Source organism: Meles meles, chromosome 1, assembly GCF_922984935.1.
Source record: "Meles meles chromosome 1, mMelMel3.1 paternal haplotype, whole genome shotgun sequence".
In the NCBI taxonomy this organism is placed as follows: Eukaryota; Metazoa; Chordata; class Mammalia; order Carnivora; family Mustelidae; genus Meles; species Meles meles.
Window position 1 is genome coordinate 103,493,152 of NC_060066.1, and position 23,340 is coordinate 103,516,491.

Below are 23,340 nucleotides of genomic sequence, written 5' to 3' on the forward strand. Positions count from 1 at the left end.
GCACACACCCCTCCAATGTCCATAACCCCCCACCCTCTCCCGAACCCCCTCCCCTCAGAAACCCTCAGTTTGTTCTGCGAGATTGAGTCTCTTATGGTTTGTCTCCCTCCTGATCCCATCTTGTTTCATTTATTCTTCTCCTATCCCCCAAACCCCCCATGTTGCATCTCCCCTTCCTCATATCAGGAAGATCATATGATAGTTGTCTTTCTCCAATTGACTTATTTCGCTAAGCATAATACCCTCTAGTTCCAGCCACTTTGTCGCAAATGGCAAGATTTAATTTCTTTTCATGGCTGCATAGTATTCCACTGTATATATATACCACATCTTTTTTAGCCACTCATTTGTTGATGGACATCTAGGTTCTTTCCATAGATTGGCTGTTGTGGACCTTGCTGCTATAAACATTCGGGTGCATGTGCCCCTTCGGATCACTATGTATCTTCAGTGTAAATACCCAGTAGTACAATTGCTGGGCCATAGGGTAGCTCTATTTTCAACTTATTGAGGAACCTCCATGCTGTTTTCCAGAGTGGTTGCACCAGCTTGCATTCCCACCAACAGTGTAGGAGGGTTCCCCTTTCTCCACATCCTCGCCAGCATCTGTCATTTCCTGACTTGTTAATTTTAGCCATTCTGACTGGTGTGAGGTGGTATCTCATTGTGATTTTGATTTGTATTTCCCTGATGCTGAGTGATGTGGAGCATTTTTTCATATGTCTGTTGGCCATCTGGATGTCTTCTTTGCATAAATGTCTGTTCATGTCCTCTTCCCATTTCTTGATTGGATTATTTGCTCTTTCGGTCATCCTTTTATTTTTATAAAAAAGCTCCTTGTTTTAATTTTGTTAGTTTGACTTGTTTTTTGTTTGTTTATTTTTGTTATTTATATTGAAAGTGTTCTAATCAAGTAATAAGCCAGTTACTTTTAAAGCATAGATGAGACCAAGTTTAATTCTGCTAAATAGAATGTTCTAACATTTGATATTGGGCAAGCTACTGAAATTGGATATTAATGGGCTGAGATGAAAACCTTCTAAGATGGGAACAAAGTTTATATTGGCAGAGATGGGGAAACCTATGGGGGAGCAATGAGTACTCAGAAATGGGAGGTATGTTGTATGAAGAACAGTGAAAAAAAAGAAAGTTGAAGCCAAACAGCAAAAAAATTAGTAAAATAAACTTTTAGCTTGTTATTCATGGGAATTCATCAGGGTTTGTGATCATAGCCAGAAAAAAAATTCTCTTCCAAAATTTTCGTTAATTATTTACTTTCACATTATTTCCCCCACCTTTTCCCACATCCATTTTTTTAATCCATCTTCAATAACTTGGATCTTGAAACTTGAATGTAACTTAGAACTACTCTGGAAATGTAAATTGGGGCATGGATGTTATAATCATAATCTTACCTTTATCTTTCAGTGTGATGGCAAGGTAACCATTAATAATAATTGGACTATTTGAACTTTTCCCTGGGGTGCCCGGGTTGCTCAGTGAGTTAAGCATCTGCCTTTAGCTGGGGTCATGATGCTGGAGTCTCAGGACTGAGCCCCGTTTGCGTTTTCTGTTTATTGGAGAGTCTGCTTCTCCCTCTGTCCCTCACCTGGCTTGTGCTCTCTCTCTCTCTCTCTCTCTCTCTTTCTCAAATAAATAAATAAAATATTTAAAAAATGACTGGACTATTTCAGTGTTTTCCTTCTATTTCCCCTATTTTACAAATAACAAACTCATCTCAGAATAGAAAAGTTACTTGTATAAAACCTTTCAGCTAGGAAGTTTTAAGGAGAGACTCACTCTTATAACCTCACCAGGAGTTATAGAAAAGGCTTTTTTTTTTGAAAAGGCTTTGTTTTATAGAACAAAAATATAGAGTATCTTTGTTCTATAGAAAGGCTTTACTTACTTGCCAAAAAAGGATTTGTTTAGGCCCTAGAGAGAGAAGATGATCATACAGGTTGAGAGGAGGATGTAGGTACCACGTGGAGCAGTACGATAGAAATGAGAACATTGGGTCCTCAGGCTGTCTTTACCACTTACCAGCTATGTAGTTTAGGAAAGACCAAATAATCTGTCTGAACCTGGTTTCCTCATCCATAAAGTGGAACCACTTCTTTCTGTCAATGTGGTTGAATGGTTGAAGGAATTAAATGACATCATAAAGGAAAAGTATTAAATGTCAAAAAACCTTAAAGGAGGATAACTTAAATGGCTCTATTGGACAATAAAATCTGTTTATTATGGAATAAAAGCAAGAAGTAGTGAGAAATAACTTTGGGAAATCTGTTGGGGGCCAGTACCTCATGGTATGAAAGCCAGAGCAAGATAAGCCATTTAAAGATCTCTGTCAGTGCCTGGGAAGAACTCTGAGAAGCTTCTTATCACTGCCTCAGCCCATAGGAGGCTCTCCTCATACTGAACTCCTACATGTATTTTACATAATGACACAGGGTTTGCTCATAATTGTTCTCTAATTGCTTCATTTGGTTTTTTTAAATCTCCTCCTGACTCAGATTATAAACACTTAGATCCTACTGTAGTATGTTTAATACACTCCAGATTAGCAAATATGCAAATGAAACTGAGCACAATTTGGATACCTACAAGGTGTTAATAAGTATACAATTTGAAATAGCAGGTTCCACATGCAGCTCTGGAATCTGAATCATGGCATTATCATAGTCCATTTGGTTATCAAGCAGATTGGCTAAATAGTCTAGGAAGATTAAAGGAATAAGGAGTCTTATTTAGGTCAGGGAGTAATAATTTCCTAAGTGGTTTCTTAGCAGCCTATCACATGGCACTCCAAGGTCTAATTGACTGTGGCAAGGTATAAGCTTTGGAAAGATGTAGGTCAAAATGCCAGAGTGTGTTTAGCTTATATTGAAAATTTCTATATATATATTCTACTTTAAAAAGAAAAAAACCTGCAGCTCAGCTCCCCTTAGTTTATTCTTAATGTTCTGGAAATAGCTCTTAGTGTTCCTCTAACTTTATGTTCTCTGCAATGTAAATGTTTGCATAAAATATATTAAGAAATCATAAAAGTAAAGGTCCTTAATCAGTAACAGAGTTTATCCTTTTGCTATAAGTCTGTTCTTCCTCATTTCTCACTTTCTTGAGACCCACCTCACAAACAATGAAGAGAAACACACTTTCACTGCCAACAGTTCCCCAACTGCTCCCCATCCCAAATGTTCCTTTTACTCTGAAAGAGCATCACTTCCTACACAATAGGGACAAATCTGCTCAGGCACAATCTGTAGAAAGATGATGACCCAACATTACCACTCTGACACCTTAGGACTATGGAGAATTTATAAATTAGTTTAGTCTAAAATTAGTGAGCCCACATTTTGAGGTTTATGCATGGATGACTATATATACAATCATATTTTGTTTTAGTGCACTTTGCAGATATTGCATTTTTATAAGTTTTTATAAGTTGAATGTTTTTTATAAGTTGAATGTTTTTTATAAGTTGAATGTTTGTAACAATACTTCATGAGACAAGAACATTGACACCATTTTTCCAATAGTATTTGCTCACTTCATGTCTTTGTTTCACACTTTGGTACCTCTTGCAACATTTAAAACTTTTTCAATATTATTATGTTTGTCATCATGATGTGATCAGTGATTACAGCTCACTGAAAATTCAGAGGATAGTTGGAATTTTTGTAATAAATTATTTATAATAATATTTATAAATTATTTAATTAAGGTATATACATTTAAAAAGATATATTTTTAAGACATAATATTTTTGCATACTTAATAGACTACAGCATAGTATAAGCATAGCTGTTATGTGCACTGGGAAACCAAAAAATCCATTTGACTCACTTCATTCTAATATTCACTTTAGTGCATAGTCTGGAACTCAGCCCTCAATGTCTCAGGGATATGTCTGTAGTTATCTAGTTAAATGCATCAACATTTATATGCTATAACCTATTGAAAACAGGCAGTAAAGTAGTAATTCTTGCCTCATCCAATTAAGGACCTTTAGAAACTATTAGAAGTGTTTGTCAAACCTCTATTTTCCACAGTTGTGTGCATTAATGTGGTCACATCTAGCCGTGGCCTTAATATTCTCGGCAGAGAATTCTCAATTGCCCTGTCTGCAAATGTTCTAGATACAGATTTATAAATATAGTCTCTGTTGTTTGCTTGTTGGCATGTGTGTTATAAATAACTCTCCCTCCTAGGCCACCTAACTAGCTATTAATAGATGCTTGCAATGTTCTCTAGTGCATGCACTGAGAAAAAGCTATTGGTATCTGCCAAACAAGTAGAAGTGGCTTCCTTCTTTCACTATCCTACATTGTATCAGTAGAAAGTGTTTCCAAGGTTTCTCTGTTAAAGAAACAAGACCCTGTAAGTGGAACTTTGCCAAAGGGGTACCTTTTCTTGACACCCACAGGCAAATATAACATATTTTATTTTTTAATGTTTTTATTATTCAAATTCAATTAGCCAACATATAGTACATCATAAATTTCAGATGTTGTGTTCAATAATTCACAGTTGCATTTAACATCCAGTCCCATCATATCACATGCCTTCTTTAATGCCCATCACCCAATCAGCCCATCCCCTCACCCACTTCCCCTCCCTCCACAGCAACCCTCAGTTTGTTTCCTATAGGTAAGAGTCTCTCTTGTTTTTTTTCTCCCTCTCTGATGACTTCCCATTCAGTTTTCCCTAACTTCCTCTATGAGCCTCTGAACTGTTTCTTATATTCCACACATGAGTGAAACTATACGATAATTGCCTTTCTCTGATTGACTTATTTGGCTCAGCATAATGTACACCAGTTCTATCCATGTCAATGTAAATGATAAGCATTTATCCTTTCTAATCGCTGAGATATATATATATATATATATATAGTGATTAGAAAGGATAAAGATATAGATATATATCTATATCTCACATCTTCTTTATCCATTCATCTATCAATGGACATCTCAGCTCTTTCCACAGTTTGGCTATTGTGGACATTGCTGCAATAAACATTGGGGTGCTGATGCCATCAGATCACTACTTTTGTATCTTTGGGGTAATGCAATTGCTGGGATGTAGGGTACTCTATTTTTAATTTCTCGAGGAACCTCCATACTGTTTTCCAGAGTGGCTGAACCAGATTGCATTCCCACCAACAGTGTAAGAGGGTTCTCCTTTCTCTGAATCCTCACCAACATTTGTTGTTTCCTGTCTTAATTGTCGTCATTCTGACTAGTGTGAGGCAGTATCTCACTATGGTTTCAATCTGTATTTCCATGATGCCAAGTGAGGTAGAGTATTTTTTTCTAGTGTCTGTTGACCATTTGTATTTCTTCTTTAGAGAAATGTCTGTTCATATATTCTACCTATTTCCTGACTGGATCATTTATTTTTTGAGTTTGATAAGTTCTTTATAGATCTTGGATACTAGCCCTTTGTCTGATATGTCATTTCCAAATATCTTCTCCCATTCCACAGGTGGCCTTGTAGTTTTGTGGACTCTTTCCTTTGTTGTGCAGAAGCTTTTTATATTTTTTTTAAGATTTTTATTTATTTATTTGACAGAGAGAGACACAGCAAGAGAGGGAACACAAGCAGGGGGAATGGGAGAGTGAGAAGTAGGTTTCCTGCAGAGCAGGAAACCCAGTGTGGGGCTTGATCCCAGGACCTCGGGATCATGACCTGAGCCAAAGGCAGATGCTTAATGACTGAGCCACCCAAGTGCCCCCAGAAGCTTTTTATTTTGATGAAGTCCCAGTAGGTCATTTTTGCTTCTGTTTCCCTTGATTTGGATATATGTCTAGCAGGAAGTTGCTACAGCCGAGGTTGAAGAGTTGCTGCCTGTACTCTCCTCTAGCATTTTGATGGGTCTCACATATAGTCTTTCATCCATTTTGAGTTTATCTTTTTGTATGGTGTAAAAAAGCAGTCCAGTTTTATTCTTCTGCATATGGCTGTCCAATTTTCCCTGCACCATTTATTGAAGAGACTATCCATTTTCCATTGGCTCTTTTTTCCTGCTTTGTTGAAGATGAGTTGTCCACAGAGGTGAGGGTCCATTTCACAAACCCGTTTTAACTGAGTCACAATCAGAAAACAAGTTTGGTATCTTAGAAACACACAAAAAAATTCAAATCCTTGCCAAATCTTCTTTATGCTTAAGGTGATTTTTGTCATGTCTGAACCTGGATATTTAAGGTATCAAATAACCCTCATGTCTGATTTTTTTTTTAATAAGGTGAGAACTTAATAGAATCTTAAAATGTTCTCATAGACACAAGTGCCTATATCAAAAAGGGGAACATTAATATTTCATTTCAATTAATTTACCTGTTTATATCAAGTAAGAACATTGTATCCACATGTTGTATTAAGAAATTACTGTTGAATAAATGGCCCCCTCCAGTCATAAACATATTTAAAACTTCTCTACAAAGCTAAATATGTTCTTTTTAATTTATTTGACAGACAGAGATCACAAGTAGGCAGAGAAGCAGGCAGAGAGAGAGGAAGGGAAACAGGCTCCCTGCCGAGCAGAGAGCCCAATGAGGGGCTTGATCCCAGAACCCTGGGACCATGACCTGAGCCAAAGGCAGAAGCTTTAACCTACTGAGCCACCCAGGCACCCCTACAAAGCTAAATATATTCTTAATTCTTATGTCTTCTTCCTTCCACTTATTCTTCCCTTCCCATACATAAAACCAAAACCAAAATAAAAATAAAATGGTTTATGGATTTTGGTGTGTAGGTTTTCCATTTCTTGAAAATTTATTCTTAATTATTTTATCATCTTTGATGTTATTGTAAATAGAATCGTCCTCTTTATTTAAATTTTGAATTGTTCATTGCTAATATATAAAAATATGACTGCATCTTGACCAACTATCTTACACCTTTGCTGAACTTGTTTTTTGGTGCTAATAGATTTTGTGTGCATGTGTGTGTGAGAGCTCTGGATTTTATACGTACAACATCATGTCATCTGCAAATAGAGGTGGTTTTATTTCTTTCTTTCCAGTAAATGGAATTTATTTGTCTTATTTCATTTTATAGAGCAATCTCTCTGTCCCCATATTGCTTTTGTAGCATTAACATATGCCATGCATTCTTCTATCATAATATCTACAATACTCAATTCTACTACTTATTTACATATTTATTTTAGCAATAAAAATTGCATAACACATCAAACATTTAGTAATATCCATTATATGGTTGAATTCTTGAATCTTTGATGTTTTATCTATGCATGATATAAAAATATAGTACATTTGTGTTTTGCAGTATACATCAAGTAAGTATAAATAACTTATTGGCAATTTTGGAATTTTGAAGCTACCCAAGAACGTGCATTCAAATTGTGAATTTGCTGCTCCATTGGACTTAATAGAAAGTTTTAAAACCAGCTCTGGTCTCTAAATTTTAACAAATTACCCATAAATGAAGGTATCACAATTTCAACTCATTCCAAAAACAGGGAGATAGAAAATAGATCCACAAATCCAGGTTGTCATATACAGCATAGGAACACAAGTGGTCATTCAGTCAAGGTTACATTGTGTGGTATCTGTCTTCACAGAGCAGAAGCTGGTACAGTGTATGATGAAGCACTTCCTTCTGGACCTTCAGTTTTATTGAGTAGGTATCCCTCACCAGAGCTGGGAAACAACCACATCCTTGCTATGTTAATGTTCTTTCACACTCAGTTGAACACACCATTTCAGAGAATTATATAATTTTCTTTAAATTCAATAAAATATCTAAATGATCCATGCTTTATCTTTAGCAGGTCTTCTCTTTATACACTCATTTTTTTATTAAAAGAATAATGACTGGAGATTGGAAGAAGATCTTGTTATAACATAAACATATCTCAATCAACCACTGGACCATAATAATAGTAATATAGCCTAGAAACATGGTTAAAACATCTGAAAATTGGATTTTCCAGCAAGAAACCAGCAAGGTTACAAAAGGAGAACACCAGAATCATCAAGTATGGAAAAATACCTATGTTTATTGGTAAAGAACATAATACATAGCTATATGTTAGTTTCTATTAGAGTCATTTAAATGTCTTGATTCTGGCAAATGTAAATATAAATATAAATCACAATATAAAATATACGCCAATAAGAAACCAATGGTACAATTTAGAGCAGGAATTCAGGAAATAATGCCTGGAATTTGAAGCTTGAGTATCTAAAATACACCCGATGTAGAACCAGCCTGCAAAATGGTCCCATTGATATTCCAATTTTTAAGTGGATATAGCTTATTTAGAAACTGGCTGGCACTATTTGTCATAGTTTTAAACAGTCATCAAAATATTTTATTCCAAAAGGCTTAGTTAGCTTTCACATGTCTCTATATTATTATTATAATTTTTTCCTTATACAACACTGACTTATTGGCCTTTATCCCTCTTCCTTCTACAATATAGTCGCTGAGCATAATCACTATTGTCTTCCTAATCTTGTGCTTTCTTTTACCTTCCTGATATGTGCTAGAGTCCTTTTCATGGAGTAAATACCTAATCCGTATTTGATTATACTGATAACAGGAAAATGGAAACCATTTTTTTTTTATTAAACATGTATAACAGTTAAATATATACTGTAGACCCACCCAAAGACTGCTAGTCTCAATCATCTTCTGGAGGCACCTAAGATTTTATATATAATTACTCAACACTTCAAGGTCATAAATCCCTCTGTACTTCTCCAGCATAATTATGACCCCAGGTCACCTCCATCAGTAGCTCCTCTGTTTCCACATCTCATCCATTATCTTCTAGGTGTCGTGCCTTAATTCTGAGTATTCCTTACATTGCTACAATTTTCAACCAGTCCATTGGGTGGTATCTGCAACTCTTCAATTTCCCATAAATATTCCTTAACTCAGGCATGTGCATTTAGCAAAAATGCTTTAACTGTTTGCTTTAACATTCAGAAAGTCAACACTTCTACTATTTTCAAGGTAAGCTGATTTGCATGAATACAACACCTATTAAACACACCCATGGCTACTTCCCAAATATTATTTTCTACCGAAGTGCCAGAAAACCTCTTTTTCCTAGTGCCATGGGATCTAGTTAAAGCCTTTATATCACCATTGTTACTACCATTTGTTAATCTCCTTAGGCTCTCCATAACCACTGAGGGATTTGACAACTACCTCAAACTATATATTTGATGCCTATGCTCTAATTTCAAAATGTCTTCTGAAATCAAATGAGCCATCATTCATTCTAGTCAAAACAACCCATGGCCAAATTTAGAAATCAACTACAATTCTATCATCTCAGAAACCTCAAACTCCAATTACCAATCTTTGTTCTAAACTTCATTTGTCAACTTCTCCACTTTGTAATTCTCATTGTGTGAAAATTGAGATAGCCAATCGCTATAGAATTTCTGTCATTCACATTCATGCTATATCTAAGCAATATTTCCATTATGGTAACTCATTTTAGTCATTCTGTTGCCAGCCACTCTCAAATACTTAGTTCCCTTATTCCCCTCCACCTTTGGCGGGGAGGGGGAGGGGGATCTGCAAACCTTCATGTTTTAATAAGCCAATTCCCTGCTTATTCTAAGTTTGCATTAGAGATGTTGTTTTTCTATAAATCATGGTCTCCAACTTCAGCTGTCCTCTCAGCATAATAAACAGTACTGTCAGCTTCCTTCTCAAATGTCTAGAATTGCTGTTTCAAAGGTTCATCATACATATGTAACTACTGCTTATGCCATATATATATATATAAAATTCTCAACCAACTTTGAGTCATTTATATCTTTACTCATTTTCTGCCTATTGATTACTGATAGAGGATGGTTAAAGTCTCCAACTATCCTGGGAATGTGTCTACATAACTTTTTAGTGCAATCAGTCTTGCTTTATGCATTGTGATGTTCTAGTATTAGATGCATTCACATTTAGTACTATTATGTCTTCTCAAAGAACTGATCCATGTATCATTATGTCATTTTCCTCATTAACTCAGACAATCTACTATTATCTAAAGCTTTTTTTGGTAAGAAATTATTATAGGTATTCCAGCTTCTTTTGATTAATATTAGTATAGTACATCTTTCTCCATCTTTCTAACTAATTTTTTTGTGGTTGTTGTTTAAAGTGCATTTATATAAACAACAATTACTTTGGTTCATTTCTTTTTTATCACTCTGCAATCCTGTCTTTTATTTTTTAATCTCTTTTAATTGATGTACTCAGATTATTCACTCTCATGTTGAGGAATTTCCCATCCGAAATTTCTCAAAATCATCGTATAGATAATCCTAGCAGTTTATGGTTCCAGTAGTGTCTGTTCAGGTTTTTGTTGATGCACCTATCTGGATATCTGCTTTTTGATTTATTAGAGGTGGCAGATCGCCTTGTGTTCTTAGTTTTGTTTTTTTTTATCTTTTTTTTGGGGGGGTAGGGGGTTTAGTCAAAGAAAATTTGTTTGTTTTAAAGATTTTATTTATCTATTTGAGAAAGAGAGAGAGATAGAAAGAGAGTACAAGTAGGGGAGAGAGGCAAAGAGAGAGTGCGAAACAGGTTACAGTTGAACAGGGAGCCTGGCATGGGGCTCAAACCCAGGACCCTGGGATCATGACCTGAACCAAAGGCAGATACTTAACTGACTGCACCACCCAAGTGCCCTAAAAACTTTCTGGTTTTTAGTTTTTCCAGCTTTTTCTTATTACAGGTATAGCTGTGATAACTTCTATGCTCTTGTCACATTGGGACTGAAATTTTAAGTCCCAGATCTTTCTTCTAAACCCTAGTCATTCTTTATTCCAATGGTTTTTATCACTCTGTTTATAAGCTTCTTTTTTTCCCTCCCACACTTTAAATGTTAATGTCCTCCAAATTTCTGTCCTTATACTTGTTATCTTCCTATTCATCCCAGCTACAGCAGCCGTATTTAAGATAATGCTAATACTGATGATCACAAACACTTATGCAAAGTGAATAATTTGGCAGTCACTTTTCTGTGCATGTGTGTGTGCTTGCATCTGTGAGGCTGGATAATGTATGAGATGTTTCATCTTCCTCATTTATGCAATGGTTATGGGGACAATACTACCCACACTTTAAAAGAACTGCTATTGGCATTTCATGAGTAATGTATTTGGTACAGTTTTTATCTTACTCATCTAAGTGGGACATAGTTCAGATAAATTTCTCAAGTCAATGAAGATATTACATTGTGGAGAGAGATTTCAAACAGTGCTTGACTAAAGAGTCCATATTATTTTTTTTAAGTTTTTTGTTTTAATTCTAATATAGTTAACATACAGTGTTATATTAGTTTCAGGTAAACGATGTAGTGATTCAACAATTCTATATATTACTCAGTGTTCATAAGGATAATTGTACTCTTAATCCTGTTCACCTATCTCACCCATCCCCTCTGATGACCATTTGTTTATTCTGTATGGTAACCATAGTTAAGAGTCTGGTTTTGTGTTTGTCTCTCTTTTTTATCCTTTTGCTTGTTTGTTTTATCTCTTTAATTCCACATATGAGTGAAATCATATTATTTTTCTCTGACTCACTTATATGGTTTAACATTATACCCTCTATATCCAGATTTCATTCCTTTTTATGGCTGAATAACAAAATTACTGCTTGTGCTCCCTTCTAGGATTGTTACAGTTTCAGGTCTCACATTTAGGTTCTTAGTCCATTTTGACTTTATGTATAGTAAAAAAAGAGGTCCAGTGCAATTCTTTTGCATATAGCTGACCAGTTTTCCCAATACCATTATGGAAGAGACTGCCTTTTCCCCATTACATATTCTTTCCCTTTTTCTTGAAGATTAATTGGCCATATAATTGTGAGTCTGTTTCTGGGCTTTCAGTCTTGTTCCATTGATCTATGTGTCTATTTTTGTGCCACTACCATACTGTTTTGATCTCCATAGCTTTGTAGTATAATTTGAAATCTGGAATTATGATACCTCCAGATTTGTTTTTCTTTTACAAGATTATATGTTTGGCTTCTTAAGGTCCTTTGTGGTTCCACACAAATTTAAGGGTTATTTGTTCTAGTTCTGTGAAAGATGCTATTGGTATTTTGATAAGGATTACATTAAATTTTTAGATTGTTTGGGATGGATAGACATTTAACAATATTGGTCTTCCAAACTGTGAGCATGGAATACATTTCCATTTGTTTGTGTCACATTCAATTGTTTTTTTTTTTCCATCAGTGTTTTATAATTTTCAGAGTATAGGTCTTTCTCTTCTTTTGTTAACTTTATTAGGTGTTTTATTATTTTAGGTGCAACTGTAAATGGGATTGCTTTCTTAATTTCTCTTTCTGCTGCTTCATTATTAGTGTAGAGTAATGCAATGGATTTTTGGTACAGCGATTATATATCCTGTGACCTTACAAAATTCACTTATCAATTCTAGTAGTTTTGGGTGGAGTTTTAGGGTTTTCTATATATAGCATCACGCCATCTGTAAATAGTGAAACTTTTACTTTTTTTTTAAAACCAATTTGGATGTCTTTTATTCCTTTTTCTCATCTGATTGCTGTGACTTCCAGTATTATGTTGAATAAAAGTGGTGAGAGTGGACATACTCATCTTGTTCCAAATCTTAGGGAAAAAACTCTCAGTGTTTCACCATTGAGTATGATGTTAGCTGTGGGTTTTTCATATATGGCCTTTATTATGTGGAGGTATGCTTCCTCTAAACCTACTTTACTGAGGTTTTTTTTGTCAGGAATCGTTGTTGTACTTTGTCAAATGCTTTATCTGCATTTATTAAAATGATCATTTGTTTTTATCATTCTCCTATTGATGTGATATATCATATTTCTTGATTAGCAAATATTGAACTACACTTGCATACTAGAAATAAATCACACTTGATTCTGGTGAATGCTTTTTAATGTATTTTTGGATTCTGTTTGCTAATATTATGTTGAGGATTTTTGCATTCATGTTCATGATAGATATTGGGCTACAGTTATCTCTTTGTTGGTAGTATATTTATCTGGTTTTGGAATCAGGTAATGTTTGCCTTGTAGAATGAATTTGGAAATTGTCCTGCCATTTCTATTTTTTTTGAAAAGTTTGAGAAAAATAGATATTTCCTCCTCTTTAAGTAATTGGTAGAATTCCCCTGTAAAGCCATCTGGTCCTGGACTTTTGCTTTTGGGAGTTTTGTTTTGTTTTTTGTTTTTTTTTTATTACTGATTCAATTTCATTGCTTGTTCAAATTTTCTATTTCTTCCTGATTAAGTTTTAAGAGGTTATATGTTTCTAGAAATTTATTCATTTTTTTCTAGGTTGTTTAATTTGTTGGCATATAATTTTTCATATTATCTTACAATTGTTTGTACTTCTGTGCTGTTATTATTTTTCCTTTTTCCTTTTTGATTTTATTTGAGTACTCTCTCTTTTTTATTTTTATGGTTTTCATGAGCCTGGGTAAAGGTTTACCAATTTTGTTGATCTTTTCAAAGAACCAACTCCTGGTTTCATTGATATTTTTTTTTAATTTTTTTTTTCATTTTATTTATTTTTTCAGTGTAACAGTATTCATTCTTTTTGCACAACACCCAGTGCTCCATGCAAAACGTGCCCTCCCCATTACCCACCACCTGTTACCCCAACCTCCCACCCCTGACCCTTCAAAACCCTCAGGTTGCCCCAACCTCCCACCCATGACCCTTCAAAACCCTCAGGTTGTTTTTCAGAGTACATAGTCTCTTATGGTTTGCCTCCCCTCCCCAATGTCCATATGGTCATTGATATTTTTAATTTAAAAAAAATTGGTTTCTATTTTGTTTATTTCTGCCTTAATCTTTATTATTTTATTCTTTCTACTGGCTTTGGATTTTGTTTGTTTGTTTGTTAGTTTCCCAGCTCCTTTAGGTGTAGGGTTAGTTTGTTTATTTGAGATTTTTCTTGCTTCTTGGGATAGATGTGTACTTTATAGTTCCCTCTTAGAGGTGTTTTTGGTGCATCCCAAAGACTCTGGACCACTGTTTTCATTTTCATTAGTCTCCATGTAATTTTTGATTCCCTCTTTGATTTCTTCTTTGACCTTCATTATTTATAAGCATGTTATTTGACCTCCATGTATCTGTGGTCTTTCCAAGTTTTTCTTTGTGGATGATTTCTACTTTCATATAATTGTGGTCAGAAAAGATGTGTGTTATTATTACTTTGATCTTTTTGAATTTGTTGAGGCTTGTTTTGGGGGCTTGTTCTATTCTGGAGACTGTCTGTGTACACTTAAAAAGAATGTGTATTCTTGTGATTTAAGACAAGACATTCTTTATATATATGTTAAATCCATCTGTTTCAGTGTGCCATTCAAATCCACTGTTTACTTGTTGATTTTCTCTTTTGATAATCTATTCTTTCATGTAAATAGGGTGTAACATCTCCTATTATTATTATATACTATAAATTGTTTCCATTATGTTTGTTATTAACTGCTTTAAATATGCATCCTTATGGGGTGCATAAGGACTCACAAATTTTGCATCTTCTTGTTGGATTCTTTATTGTCATAGAGCACCTTTTTTTTTCCCCTCTTGTTATCATCTTAGTTTTAAAGTCCACTTTGTACAATGTATTACCTCAGCTTTCTTTTCACATCCATTTGCATCATAAATTCTTCTCTACTTCTTCACTTTCACTCTGCATGTGCCTTTAAGTCTGAAATGAGTCTCTTGCAGGCAGCATATAGAGGAGTTCTGTTTTTATTTATTTTGTCACCCCATGTCTTTTGATTGGAGAATTTAGCCCATTTACATTCAAAATAATCATTAATAGATATGAATTTTTACAATTTTGTTATATTTATTTTATGGTTGTTCTTTGTCCCTTTCTTCTCTTGCTCCTTTCTCTCATGATTATTGGATTTGTTCAGTGATATACTTGGATTCTTTCCTCTTTATTTTCTTGCATATCTATTAGTGGTTTTTGAATTGTTAATACCATTTGGTTTGTGTACAATATCTTCTGCATATAACAGTCTATATTAAGTTGATAGTCACTTAACTTTGAACACATTCTTTACTCCTCCCCACCCCACATTTTAGATAATGGTGTCATAGTTTACACCCTGTTTTGCTTTGTTTTGTTTTCGGTGTGTTTTTTGCTTTTTTTTTTTCCTTGTGAATCCTTTGATTTTTTATAGATCTACCTATTTTTACGACTTTTGCACTTCCCATTTTCCATACTCTTGCTTATGGTCTTTCCATTCCAGAGTCTTTTTAAACATTTTGGTAAGTCTGGTTTAATTGATCATGAATTCCTTTAGCTTTCTTTGTCTGGAAATGCTTTATCTCTCCCTTTACTCTGTGATAATGTTCTGGATAGATTATTTTTGGCTGCAGCATTTTTTTTTAATCTTTTCTTTACTTTAAATATATAATGTTACTATCTTTTGGCCTGCAAAATTCCTGCTGAAAATCAGTGACAGTCTTCTGGGGTTCCCTTTTATGTAACTATTTTCTTTTCTCTTGCTGCTTTTCAAATTCTCTCTTCTTCACTACATTTTGCCAGTTTACTACTATATGTCTTGTTGTGGACCTCCTTTGTTGCTTTTGTTGTGGGATCTCTGTGCCTCCTGCATCTGGATTTTGATTTCTTTCCCCAGATTAGGGAAGTTTTCAGTTATTATTCCTTCAAATAAATTTTCTGTGCCCTTGTCTTTCTCTTTTTCTTCTGGGATCTTTATAATGTGAATGTTACTGTACTTGATAGTGTCACTGAGTTCCCTGTCTATTCTCATTTTGCATATATTTTTCTCTCACCAACTCAGCTTGGTTACTTTCCATTACTCTGTTCGGTGGGTTGTTGATATATTCTTCTGCTTTATTTAGTTTACCATTTATTCTATCTAGTGTATTTTTATTTCATTTATTGTGTTCTTCATCTCTGAGTGGTTCTTTTTTATATTTTGTTAAGAGTCTCACTGATGTCTTCCATTCTTTGCTTAAGACCATTGAATATCTTTATGGTCATTATTTGAAATTTCCTTACATGCATATTATTTATCTCTATTTCATTTAGGTCTCTAGTGATTTGTCCCGTTCTTTTATTTGGGACATTCTCTGTCTCCTCATTTTGTCTAACTCCTCTGTCTCCTCATTTTGTCTAACTCTCTGTGTCTAGTTCTGCGTTTGGAAGGTTAGTCATTTCTCCTGCCCTTAATAGCAATGGTCTTATGAACAAGAGATCCTGTAGTGTTCTATCATGCAGTTTCCCCTGTTTATCAGAACTTTGCACTTCAGAGGTGGCTCCTATGTGTGATGTCTGTGCCCTGCTATTACAGCTGAGCCACTTTTTCTTTCAACCAGTCATTTTCAATGGCTCTTTTTGTCTGTTGTAGGGAGATTTTCTCTATGTTGTATTAGTGGATCAATCTCAGTATGCTTTAGACTTGAGTTGAGTCAGACTAGGCATTTATCAGAGATGCAGCAACCACAAACTTCAGGGTGTTTTCTCTGTGCTATCTCTTGAGAAGCTCTTATTGGTGGGTGGAGCCTGCAATCAAACCAGCTATCTGCCCCTAGCCCACTGTAGGTGGTAAATCCTGACTGGTGTGTGTAATTATCTTTCCCTCTCTCCAGGTCTGGAGGTAGTTTGGAATGGTGCTAGTCCCTGTCAGGGATGCTTGTACACTGCCAAGCCTGTGGCACCATCGTGGATAGGATCTGGCCAAGAACATATTGGAGAAACAGATCCATAATGTGTGGGGCAAGGGAGTTTTGGTGCAGAGGTTCATTGGTGTTAGCTAGTTTTTCATGCTGCCAGTCTGCTGCAAAAGGAGCCCTGCAGTGCTGGGATTCAAGCAGGTCTCTCTGAAGGGGTAGGATCCATGGAAGGGCAGCATGATGGTGGTAGTGGGAGGTGTTAGCAAGTTAGGTAAGGAGGTGTGGGCATTCTTCTTGTTCCTGCAAGGGGTCCTGTATTTATGCTGAAGGTCGAGGAGAGGGAAATAGTACCTTCCTGCTCCTGTATTCCTAGGGAAGTCTGCCAGAAGTTACTGCCCCTCTGGAATATGCTCTGAGATTAGTAAATAACTCTCCCTCCTGTATGCCCCAGGTATTTTTCAAATTGCTACTTCTATGAAGTATCTCCATGAGCTGTTTGTTATGCTATCTCTTTAAGCGTGGAGACTCACTTTACCCTGCTGATTCTCTCATGGTCAAGCCCACTGAATTTTAAAGTCCTAGGTTTTAAAGTCCTGCTGTTTGTAAAAACTCATGAAATTGACTCCTCTTATTTTAAAAGCCAAATGCTATGCGGATTTGTCTTCCTTGTATGGGATGCCCAGTGTGAGGCTTCACCCCCTCATCTCCCCCTGAGGCCTTTCCTCCTGCAACAGTCCTGTGGGTTTGTTTAGTTTCCAACAAAATCTTTGCCCTTACTACCTTCTTTGTTGTGGTCTCTTCTCTACATTTAGTTGTGGGATTTTTTCTGCCAGTCTCAGTTTTTTCTGGGTTGTTTACACTGACGTGAGTGTTATCTAGTTGTATCTGTGAGACAGGTGAGCTTAGGGTCCTAAGTTGTTTACTCATAAACATAGGAATTCATGATTTGTAAGACTATTAGAGTGAGAGAAACTTAAGAGTCCACATTCTTAACAGTAATACTGCACTGCTGCTCACAAATCAGCCTTATAAAACTGATAACTGACAAATTTTTATCTCTTATCTCATATGCGAAATGTTCAATTGACATTCCGACCTGATGTCACAGAATTATTAAAAAATTAACTTATTCCAAGATTATTAAATTTTATACAAAATAATACCTTTCTTCCATGGTCCTTAGTGATTAGTACTGTCATCCAGTTAATTAAAATAAAGAAGGGAGAATGGTGAAAGACAATAAATGAGTGTCAAATGGATTTATATCTATCATCTATCTGTCTATCTATCTACCTATAGGGAGAGAGATATCCATGGCTTATCAAGAACTATCAGATTTAATTGTTACTTTGTCCAATCTTCAAGTTTTATAGCTTAGTCAAAATTTGTTATATATTGGGTGATGTCCCAACTCATATTTTGACACTTTAAGAGATTCTCATGTAGTATAGGACAAAGTACCAAGTGTTTTCTATAAAATATTCTTTTAAACTTGACTTCTCATGAACTCACCATCATTAGATCTTCCATCCCATCCTGACTACCCTTTATAACTCTCTTTTAATGCTTTAGAACTTTATACAACTACAATGCTTTGTTCAAACAATTATTGTTTCAACAGACATATGCCAGTGTGTTTTCAAAAACATTGGTTTCAGAGGGAAAAAAAATGAAGGCTGTAATTACTGGCCTTTTTCAAGAAGAAAAGTAGAAAGTAGAGTTATAGGGAACTGAAAAAAGGAAGAGAAAATGGCAAAGGCTGATTATAAGGTACAACAGAGGAATTATGAAAACTGAGAGCTATTAATTCTATGGGATAAATGTTGAGGCAGAGGAAACAAGACATGAGCTTGAAGTTGTACAGAGCTCATGGAAAACTGAATCATTAAGTGTTTTAAGCATCAGAATAACACAATCCAATCTGCATTAAATTACTCTGGATTCCTTTACTTCTGGCAATAATGGAGTAGCATTCTTACTAATTTTCTCACTGAGAATAAGGGCGAAACTGGATAATATTTAAAACAGAACTCTCTGATGGCCTCAGAGAACAAAGACATTCAAGACTTGAGAAGCAAAAGAAGCAAAAATCCTGACTATGATGAAATATATATATATATATATACATATATATATATATATATATATATATATATATATATATAATCTCACTCCTTCTTTATCCATTCATCTGTTGATGGACATCTAGGCTCTTTCCATAGTTTAGCTATTGTGGACATTGCTGTTACAAACATTAGTGTGCATGTGCCCCTTCAGATCACTACATTTGTATCTTTAGGGTAAATACTAGTAGGGTGATTGCTGGGTCCATAGGGTAGCTCTGTTTTTAACTTTTTGAGGAACATCCATACTGCTTTCCAGAGTGGCTGTACCACCTTGCATTCACACTAACAGTGTAGGAGAGTTCCCCTTTCTCTGCATCTTTGCCAACACCTGTCATTTCCTGAATGGTTAATTTTAGTTCTGACTGATGTTATTGTGAAGTCGTATCCCACTGTGGTCTCAATTTGTATTTCCCTGATGCCAAGTGAGCACTTTTTCATGTGTCTGTTGGCCATTTGGGTGTCTTCCTTGGAGAAATGTCTGTTCATGACTTCTGCCCATTTCTTGATTGGATTATTTGTTCTTTGGGTGTTGAGTTTGATAAATTCTTTATAGATTTTAGATACTAGCTCTTTATCTGATATGTCATTTGTGAATATCTTCTCCCATTCTGTTGGTTGTCTTTTGTTTTTATGGACAGTTTCCTTTGCTGTGCAAAAGCTTTTGATCTTGATAAAGTCTCAGTAGTTCACTTTTGCCCTTGCTTCCCTTACCTTTGGTGATGTTTCTAGGAAGAAGTTGCTATGGCTGAGGTCAAAGAAGTTGCTGCCTATGTTCTCCTCAAGGATTTTGATAGATTCCTATCTCACATTGAGGTATTTCATCCATTTAGAGTCTATCTGTGTGTGTGGTGTAAGGAAATGGCCCAGTTTCATTCTTCCTCATATGGCTGTCCAATTTTCCCAACACCATTTGTTGAAGAGACTGTCTTTTTTCCATTGGGTATTCTTTCCTGCTTTGTTGATTAGTTGCCTATAGAGTTGAGGGCCAGTTTCTGAACTCTCTGTACTGTTTCATTGAAATATGTGTCTGTTTTTGTGACAGTATCATGCTGTTTTGATGATTACAGATTTGTAATAGAAATTAAGTCTGGAATTGTGATATTGCCAACTTTGATTTTATTTTTCAACATTCCTCTGGCCATTCGGGGTCTTTTCTGATTCCATATAAATTTCATGATTATTTGTTCCATTTCTTTGAAAAATGTTGATGATTTTTTTTAAGATTTTATTTATTTATTTGACAGAGAGAGATCACAAGTAGGCCAAGAGACAGGCAGAGATAGAGGGTGAGGCAGGATCTCTGCTGAGCAAAGAGCCTGACATGGGGCCAGATCCCAGGACCCTGAGATCATAACCTGATCCGAAGGCAGAGTCTTAACCAAAAGTTAATGGTATTTTGATAGGGATTGTGTTAAATGTGTTTATTGCTCTAGGTATCATAGATATTTTCACAATATTTGTTCTTCTGATCCATGAGCATGGAACATTTTTCCATTTTCTTTGTCTTTCTTTGTCTTCTTCAATTTCTTTCATGAGTACTGTATAGTTTTCTGAATACAAATTCTTTGCCTCTTTCGTTAGATTTATTCCTAGGCATCTTATGGGTTTGGGTGCAATTGTAAATGGGGTCTACTCCTTAATTTCTTTTTCTTCTGTCTTCGTGTTGGTGTAGAGAAAAGCAACTGATTTCTGTGCATTGATTTTATATCCTGACACTTTACTGAATTCCTGTATGAATGCTCACAGTTTTTGAGTGGAGTCTTTTGGATTTTCCACATAAAGTATCATATCATCTGCAAAGAATGAGAATTTGACTTCTTCTTTGCCAATTCGGATGCCTTTTATTTCTTTTTGTTGTCTGATGGCTGAAGCTAGGACTTCTAGTCCTATGTTCAATAGCAGTGGTGATAGTGGACATCCCTGCCATAGTCCTAACCTTAGTTGAAAAGCTCTTAGTTTTCCCCCTTCAGAATGATATTTGCTGTGATATTTCATAGATGGCTTTGAAGATATTGAGGTATGTACCTTTTATCCCTACTCTGTGAAGACTTTGGATCAATAAAGTATGCTGTACTTTGTCAAATTTTTTTTCAGCATCCATTGAGAGTATCACATGATTCTTGTTCTTTGTTTTATTAATGCATTGTATCACACTTACTTATTTGCAGATGTTGAACCAATCTTGCAGCCCAGTAATAAATCCCACTTAGTCGTGGTGAATAATCCCCTTAATGTACTATTGGATTTTACTGGCTAGTATTTTGGTTAGAATTTTTGCATCCCTGATCATCAGGGATATTGGTCTGTCATTCTCCTTTTCAATGGGGTCTGTGTCTAGTTTTGGGATCAAGGTAATGTTGGCCTCATTAAATGAGTTTGGAAGTTTTCCTTCCATGTCTATTTTTTGAAACAGTTTCAGGAGAATAGTTATGAGTTCTTATTTAAATGTTTGGTAGAATTCCCCTAGTAAGTCCATCTGTCCCTGGGCTCTTGTTTGTTGGGAGAATTTTTGATGACAGCTTCAATCTCCTTACTGGTCATGGGTCTGTTCAGGTTTTCTATTTCTTCCTGGTTCAGTTTTGGTAGTTTATACATCTCTAGGAAAGCATCCATTTATTCCAGATTGTCAAATTTACTGGCACAAACAAAATAAAAAGAAAAATCAAATAGATAATAAGAAAGATAAATAAGAACAAAAAAGAAAAGAATGAGGATATTACAGATAGAAAACCAATAAGACTATAAATTTAACCAAATTAAGCCAATAATTACATTGTTATTTTGGACTAAATAACCAATTAAAATATAATGGCAATGTGGTTGAAAATGAAATAAAATTAAGGTAATATTCTTAATGTATATAATTTATATTATATTAATATATGACATATTAATATAATATCTCATTATATATATATACATAAATTCTATTTACCATAGATACACTATAAATATAAAGACATAGAAACTTTGAATAGAGTAAGATCTACCTACAAAAAATTAACTAATTGAAACCAACTATGTTCATATCAGACAAAGTGGCTTTAAGTAAAAATTATAACTAATGACAAAGACAGATGGAACATTTCATAATAAGGTAGCCAATATAACAAGAAAGGTCAGTAATCTTAAATCTGAATGCATTATAAAAACACAAATTGAAGAATCTATAAAACAAAACTAAAAACATGTAAATTATTCTCAACTAGATCTACAGATTCACTGTAGTTCCAATAAAAATCTCAACAAATTATTTTGTGGTTATCAGTAACGTGATTCTAGAGTATACACAGAGACGCAAAAGACCTACAAAAGACCTTAATTTTTTTACAATTTCATTTCAGTGTTCCAGAATTCATTGTTTATGCACCACACCCGGTGCTCAATGCAATACATGCCCTCGATAATACCCACTACCAGGCTCGCACAACCTCAAAGCCCCCCCCAAAACCCTCAGATTGTTTTTCAGAGTCCCTAGTCTCTCATAGTTCATCTCCCCCTTCAATTTTCCCCAACTCCCATTGCAATATTTTTTAAGAGAAATTCACACCACAATTGAGAATAAGGTAGAGTTCCTATATTCTCCTGTCACACACCTGCATACACTTTACCATTATCAACATACCCCACCATGCTAACACATTTGTTACAATCAGTGAACATGCACTTACACATCATAATAATCACCTAACACCCACAGTTTACATCAGGGTTCACTCTTGGTGTTGTGCATTCTGCAGATTTGAACAAATGTATCTTTAAAGAATTCACATTAAGTGAAATCTCTTCAGGATTGTTTCTAACTTTCATCCTACAAGCTATTGTGAATGATTAAAAGAGATTCTAGAGAGAAGGATATGCATTTTATTTATTTTTTATTTTATTATTATTATTATTAATTTAAAGATTTTATTTATTTATCTGACAGAGAGATCGAGAGAGCACTAGCAGGGGGAACAATGGGGAGAGAGAGGGAGAAGCAGACTCCCGCCCAAGCAGGTATCCAGATGTGGGGCTCGATCCCAGGACCATGGGATCATGACCTGAGCTGAAGGCAAATGCCTAACCATCTGAGTCACCCAGGTGCCCCTATTTTTTTTTAATTTAATTTCTTTTCAGTGTAACGGAATTCATTGTTTACACACCATACCCAGGCCTCCATGCAATATGTGTCCTCCATATTACCCACCACCAGTTTCCCCTAACCTTGCACCCCCTGCTCCTTCAAAACCTTCAGATTGTTTTTCAGAGTCTGTAGTCTCTCATGGTTCATCTCCCCCTCAAATTTCCCTCAACTCCCTTCTCCTCTCCATCTCCTCATGTCTTCCATGTTATTTCTTATGCTCCACCAACAAGTGAAATCATTTCACTCAGCAAAATCTCTTCCAGTCCCATCCATGTTGATACAAAAGTTGGGTATTAATCCTTTCTGATGGAGGCATAAAACTCCATAGTGTATATGGACCACATCGTCCTTATCCATTTGTCTGTTAAAGGGCATCATGGTTCTTTCCAAAGTTTGGCAACTGTGGCCATTGCTGCTATGCACATTGGGGTACAGATG